This window comes from Lithobates pipiens, unplaced genomic scaffold (genome assembly GCF_037356315.1).
Source record: "Lithobates pipiens isolate NorthernLeopardFrog02 unplaced genomic scaffold, aLitPip1_a1.2 Scaffold_18, whole genome shotgun sequence".
Taxonomy (NCBI): Eukaryota; Metazoa; Chordata; class Amphibia; order Anura; family Ranidae; genus Lithobates; species Lithobates pipiens.
The window spans coordinates 1828015-1834014 of NW_027507758.1; the positions used below are offsets into that span (position 1 = coordinate 1828015).

The 6000-nt window shown below is 48.3% G+C and overlaps 1 protein-coding gene across 2 annotated transcripts in view; it reads left to right on the plus strand.

The window, feature by feature from the left end:
* Positions 1-6000, plus strand: part of LOC143990017 (CAP-Gly domain-containing linker protein 4-like) — a gene marked incomplete at its 3' end in the record, with an annotated part of 41794 nt that overhangs the window by 145 nt on the left and 35649 nt on the right. Inside the window, 1 exon segment of one of the 2 annotated variants that reach the window (XM_077490255.1) lies at positions 2831-2923. 2 annotated transcript variants of the gene reach the window in all.

Here is a 6000-nt window from a genome sequence, read left to right on the forward strand (position 1 = left end):
ATAATATATATAGGAGGTAGGTGTATATAGGAGGTAGGTAGGTGTCTATATAATATATATAGTAGGTAGGAGTATATAGGAGGTAGGTGTCTATATACTATATATAGGAGGTAGGTCTATATATAATATATAGGAGGTAGGTAGGTGTCTATATACTATATATAGGAGGAAGGTGTATTTATAATATATAAAGGATGTAGGTAGGTGTATATAGGAGGTAGGTAGGTGTATATATACTATATATAGGAGGTAGGTGTATATAGGAGGTAGGTGTCTATATAATATATATAGGAGGTAGGTAGGTGTCTATACACTATATATAGGAGGTAGGTGTATATATAATATATAGGAGGTAGGTAGGTGTATATAGGAGGTAGGTAGGTGTCTATATACTATATATAGGAGGTAGGTGTATATTTAATATATAGGAGGTAGGTGTATATTTAATATATAGGAGGTAGGTAGGTGTATGTAGGAGGTAGGTGTATATAGGAGGTAGGTGTGTATATAGGAGGTAGGTGTGTATATAGGAGGTTGGTAGGTGTATATAGGAGGTAGGTGTCTATATAATATATATATAGGAGGTAGGTGTATATATAATATATATAGGAGGTAGGTAGGTGCATATAGGAGGTAGGTAGGTGTCTATATACTATATATAGGAGGTAGGTGTATATTTAATATATAGGAGGTAGGTAGGTGTATATAGGAGGTAGGTGTATATATAATATATAGGAGGTAGGTAGGTGTATGTAGGAGGTAGGTGTATATAGGAGGTAGGTGTGTATATAGGAGGTTGGTAGGTGTATATAGGAGGTAGGTGTCTATATAATATACATATATATATATATATATATATATATATATATATATATATATATATATAGGAGGTAGGTGTATATATAATATATATAGGAGGTAGGTAGGTGCATATAGGAGGTAGGTAGGTGTCTATATACTAGATATAGGAGGTAGGTGTATATATAATATATAGGAGGTAGGTGTGTATATAGGAGGTAGGTAGGTGTATATATAGGAGGTAGGTGTGTGTATATATGAGGTTGGTAGGTGTATATAGGAGGTAGGTGTATGTAGGAGGTAGGTGTGTATATAGGAGGTAGGTAGGTGTATATAGGAGGTAGATAGGTGTACATAGGAGGTAGGTGTGTATATAGGAGGTTGGTAGGTGTGTATATAGGAGGTAGGTGTATATAGGAGGTAGATAGGTGTATATAGGAGGTAGGTGTATATAGGAGGTAGATAGGTGTTGTAAGGGATCTTCCCGGGGTAGGGTGTGTTTGGACACAGTTCACAGCAGACTTGGAATTTGATAAAGCAGATCTTGGCGTTTATTCGTGGTACAAACAGTCCAACAAACAAAAATATACAGCAACACCGTGCTTCTTGTGTATAACAGGCACAAAATAATAACAAAAACAAAACAACCTAGCCCGGCTGGGCGCTTACTAACAGGTTCTTCTCACCTATCTGACACTTATAAACACAGCGTCTTTCGCCTGGATATCGCAGGGTGAGTTTTAGCTCCAGCAGTGGCTGTGCTTGCAGCTTCCTTCAACACACAGATTGTTCATTCCCTGGCTGAGAGCAATCTCCTGCAGACCCTACAGAGCCTTTAGCTTCCCAGGCTAATTAGGATCCAAGCTCACCTGATCCCAAACCCAGAACTGGATCGGGGGGGGTGTGTGGAATGACAGGTCCCTCTACCAAACCTACCTGCCATTCCATATAAACCCAGGCCCGGCAAGATTAAATAACAACTCAGCAGCATATCGCTGCTGAGAAACTGATCCATCCTGGACTTACCATCTCACACTGTGTAGCAACCTAGGTGAGATGTACACCCCCTCGATCACTTCTCCAGTGACATGTCTACAGTGTATATAGGAGGTAGGTGTGTATAGGAGGTAGGTAGGTGTATATAGGAGGTAGGTGTATATAGGAGGTAGGTGTATATATAATATATAGGAGGTAGGTGTATATAGGAGGTAGGTGTATGTAGGAGGTAGGTGTGTATATAGGAGGTAGGTAGGTGTATATAGGAGGTAGGTGTGTATATAGGAGGTTGGTAGGTGTGTATATAGGAGGTTGGTAGGTGTGTATATAGGAGGTAGGTGTATATAGGTGGTAGATAGGTGTATATAGGAGGTAGATAGGTGTATATAGGAGGTAGGTGTATATAGGAGGTAGATAGGTGTATATAGGAGGTAGGTGTGTATAGGAGGTAGGTAGGTGTATATAGGAGGTAGGTGTATATAGGAGGTAGGTGTATATATAATATATAGGAGGTAGGTGTATATAGGAGGTAGATAGGTGTATATATAATATATAGGAGGTAGGTGTGTATATAGGAGGTAGATAGGTGTATATAGGAGGTAGGTAGGTGTATATAGGAGGTAGGTAGGTGTATATAGGAGGTAGGTGTATATGTGTGTATATAGGAGGTAGGTAGGTGTATATAGGAGGTAGGTAGGTGTATATAGGAGGTAGATAGGTGTATATAGGAGGTAGGTGTATATATAATATATAGGAGGGAGGTGTATATATAATATATAGGAGGTAGGTGTATATAGGAGGTAGGTGTATATATAATATATAGGAGGTAGGTGTGTATATAGGAGGTAGATAGGTGTATATAGTAGGTAGGTGTATATATAATATATAGGAGGTAGGTGTGTATATAGGAGGTAGATAGGTGTATATAGTAGGTAGGTGTATATATAATATATAGGAGGTAGGTAGGTGTATATATAATATATTCGCAGTGTAATGTCAGCCCCGCCCACTTCTCACACGCTCGCAGTGACGTCAGTGGTGAGTCTCCTCCCCCGCGGTGAGAAGTGGGCGGGACGGTGGTGTCGGTGTAGAAGGACGGATGGGGAGTCCCGGGGACGGCAATGTGACGGTGAGTGCGGGGGAGGGGCTCCCGGTAGCGGACTCCTCTGATCGGTATATAGTGAGAGGTGGGGGAGGGGTGACAGCTGACATGTGTCTGTATACGGGGGATATATACACCATGTCCGCACCATAGAGGAGATATATATACCGGGGGGGCGGCATGTGTCCAGTGTTAGAGGGGATCCCAACCTAAGCGGCCCCCCCCTATCAGAGTCAGCCCCCCTCCCTATCAGAGTCAGCCCCCCTCCCTATCAGAGTCAGCCCCCCTCCCTATCAGAGTCAGCCCCCCTCCCTATCAGAGTCAGCCCCCCCCCCCCCCCTATCAGAGTCAGTCCCCCCCCCCCATCAGAGTCAGTTCCCCCCCCCTATCAGAGTCAGTTCCCCCCCCCCCCATCAGAGTCAGTTCCCCCCCCCCTATCAGAGTCAGTTCCCCCCCCCCTATCAGAGTCAGTTCCCCCCCCCCTATCAGAGTCAGTTCCCCCCCCCCTATCAGAGTCAGTTCCCCCCCCCTATCAGAGTCAGTTCCCCCCCCCTATCAGAGTCAGTTCCCCCCCCCTATCAGAGTCAGTTCCCCCCCCCTATCAGAGTCAGTTCCCCCCCCCTATCAGAGTCAGTTCCCCCCCCTATCAGAGTCAGTTCCCCCCCCCCCCCATCAGAGTCAGTTCCCCCCCCCCCATCAGAGTCAGTTCCCCCCCCCTATCAGAGTCAGTTCCCCCCCCCTATCAGAGTCAGTTCCCCCCCCCCCATCAGAGTCAGTTCCCGCCCCCTATCAGAGTCAGTTCCCCCCCCCTATCAGAGTCAGTTCCCCCCCCCCATCAGAGTCCGTCCCCCCCCCCCATCAGAGTCCGTCCCCCCCCCATCAGAGTCAGTCCCCCCCCCCCATCAGAGTCAGTGCCCCCTATCAGAGTCAGTCCCCCCCCCTTATCAGAGAGAGTCAGTCCCCCCCCCCCTTATCAGAGAGAGTCAGTCCCCCCCCCCTTATCAGAGAGAGTCAGTCCCCCCCCTTATCAGAGAGAGTCAGTCCTCCCCGTCAGAATCGGTCGGTTCCCCCCCCCCTATCAGGGTTGGTCCCCCCCCTATCAGTCGGTCCCCCCCTTATCAGAGAGAGTCAGTCCTCCCCCCTTATCAGAGTCAGCCCCCCCTTTAGAATCAGTCAGTCCCCCCCTTATCAGAGTCAGCCCCCCAGTCCCCCCGTCAGAATCAGTCAGTCCCCCCTTATCAGAGTCAGCCCTCCATCATCAGAGTAAGCCCTCCATCATCAGAGTAAGCCCTGTCCTATCACAGTCACCCCCCCCCCCCCCCCCCCCCCCCCCCCGCTGATCTGACCCATCTATCAGTCACAGACCAGGTACAGTCCTGAATGGGGCAGAGTTGGGAGCTCCTGATACAGATCTGTATGATGTGTATATATATATATATATATATCTGCTGGTGTCCCCCGCAGAGATATCAGAGGAACCGACACTTCCTATCATTGTATACAGCCGGAGTTCCTCCATAAAGAGCTTCTAATACACAATGTATGTGACTACAGGACAGGAAGTGAGCGCCGATCTCCACCATGGGACACAGCAAAAAATAATAATCTGACAGAGGTTCTAACCCCCCCCCCCCCCCAACACAAACTTTTAGCCCATCCAAAATGGGGAAAAAAAACCTAAGTTTTGTTCTTAGTTGTTCTTTAGCTCCGCCCTCCTGGAATGATGGGTGTTGTATTTGTGTTGGTCCGGCTTGGCACGCTGTCATTCTGTAGATCTCATACCTGATTGGTCGCTGTAGATGGTGATGATTGGTCTGAGCGCTAATCACCGTTATCCTCCAAATCCTGCACTACTCATCTTCTCCTCAGGGGGGCGCTCGCCTCTCATCCACACAACGCATCTCCTTCTGACGAGCCGTTCTCTGATTGGGAGGAGCTTTTTTTTATCCTGATTTTCTTGCCCAAAATATACTGACCCCAGCACTGACCCCCAACACTGACCTCTGACCCCGACCTCAGCACTGACCCCCAACTCTGACCCCTGACCCCGACTCCGACCCCAGCACTGACCCCAGCACTGACCCCTGACCCTGACCTCAGCACTGACCCCGACTCCGACCTCAACACTGACCCCCAACACTGACCCCGACTCCGACCCCAGCACTGACCCTGACCTCAGCACTGACCCCGACTCCGACCTCAGCACTGACCCCTGACCCCCAGCACTGCCCTCGACCCCGGCACTGACCTACATCAAACCTCCATTGAGGTATTTCTTTCTTTTATTATTATTATTGTTATTTTATATATTTCTTTTACACAGTTTGTTTCTCTCTACAAGGAGATGGAGAGATATACAATGTATCTTTCCTCTCCATTCACAGAAACACAGGGGCGGGCTTCACAATGACTGATCACTATGATGGCCAATCAGAAGCTATCACAGCAATCAGGTGACCCAGAATCAGGAGTCCTGGGTTCCAATTGTATGGGACCCCCCCTCCGATCTCTGTGCTGGGAGGACCCTCCCCCCCCAGTCTCTGTGCTGGGAGGACCCTCCCCCCCAGTCTCTGTGCTGGGAGGACCCTCCCCCCCAGTCTCTGTGCTGGGAGGACCCTCCCCCCCCAGTCTCTGTGCTGGGAGGACCCTCCCCCCCCATCTCTGTGCTGGGAGGACCCTCCCCCCCCATCTCTGTGCTGAGACCCCCTCCCCCAGATCCCTGTGCTGGGATCCCCTCCCCCCGATCTCTGTGGGCTGGGACCGCACTCCTGACATAAAGATAGATGCACATACATGCGGCGCCCGTGGAAAATTGCCCGGTCCGATGTCATACGCATGAAAAAAGCGATCTGCTCACCGCTGTGAAAGGACCCTCATAGAACTGAAGTGGACGCGTCCGTCCGCCATATTCCTTACCGACCTTCATTTTTTAATTGTTTATTTTTTGCAATCAGTTGTTTTGTAAAAGTGATCCGAGCAGCTTTACAGCCTCCGGATGGTTTTCACAGCCCTGCGGAAGGACCGCCTGCGAGGGACACAATGTAGAGTCTTTAATGTGCGCAAAACAATAAAAATTCCCCCCGATATCAAGTGATAAAAACTCC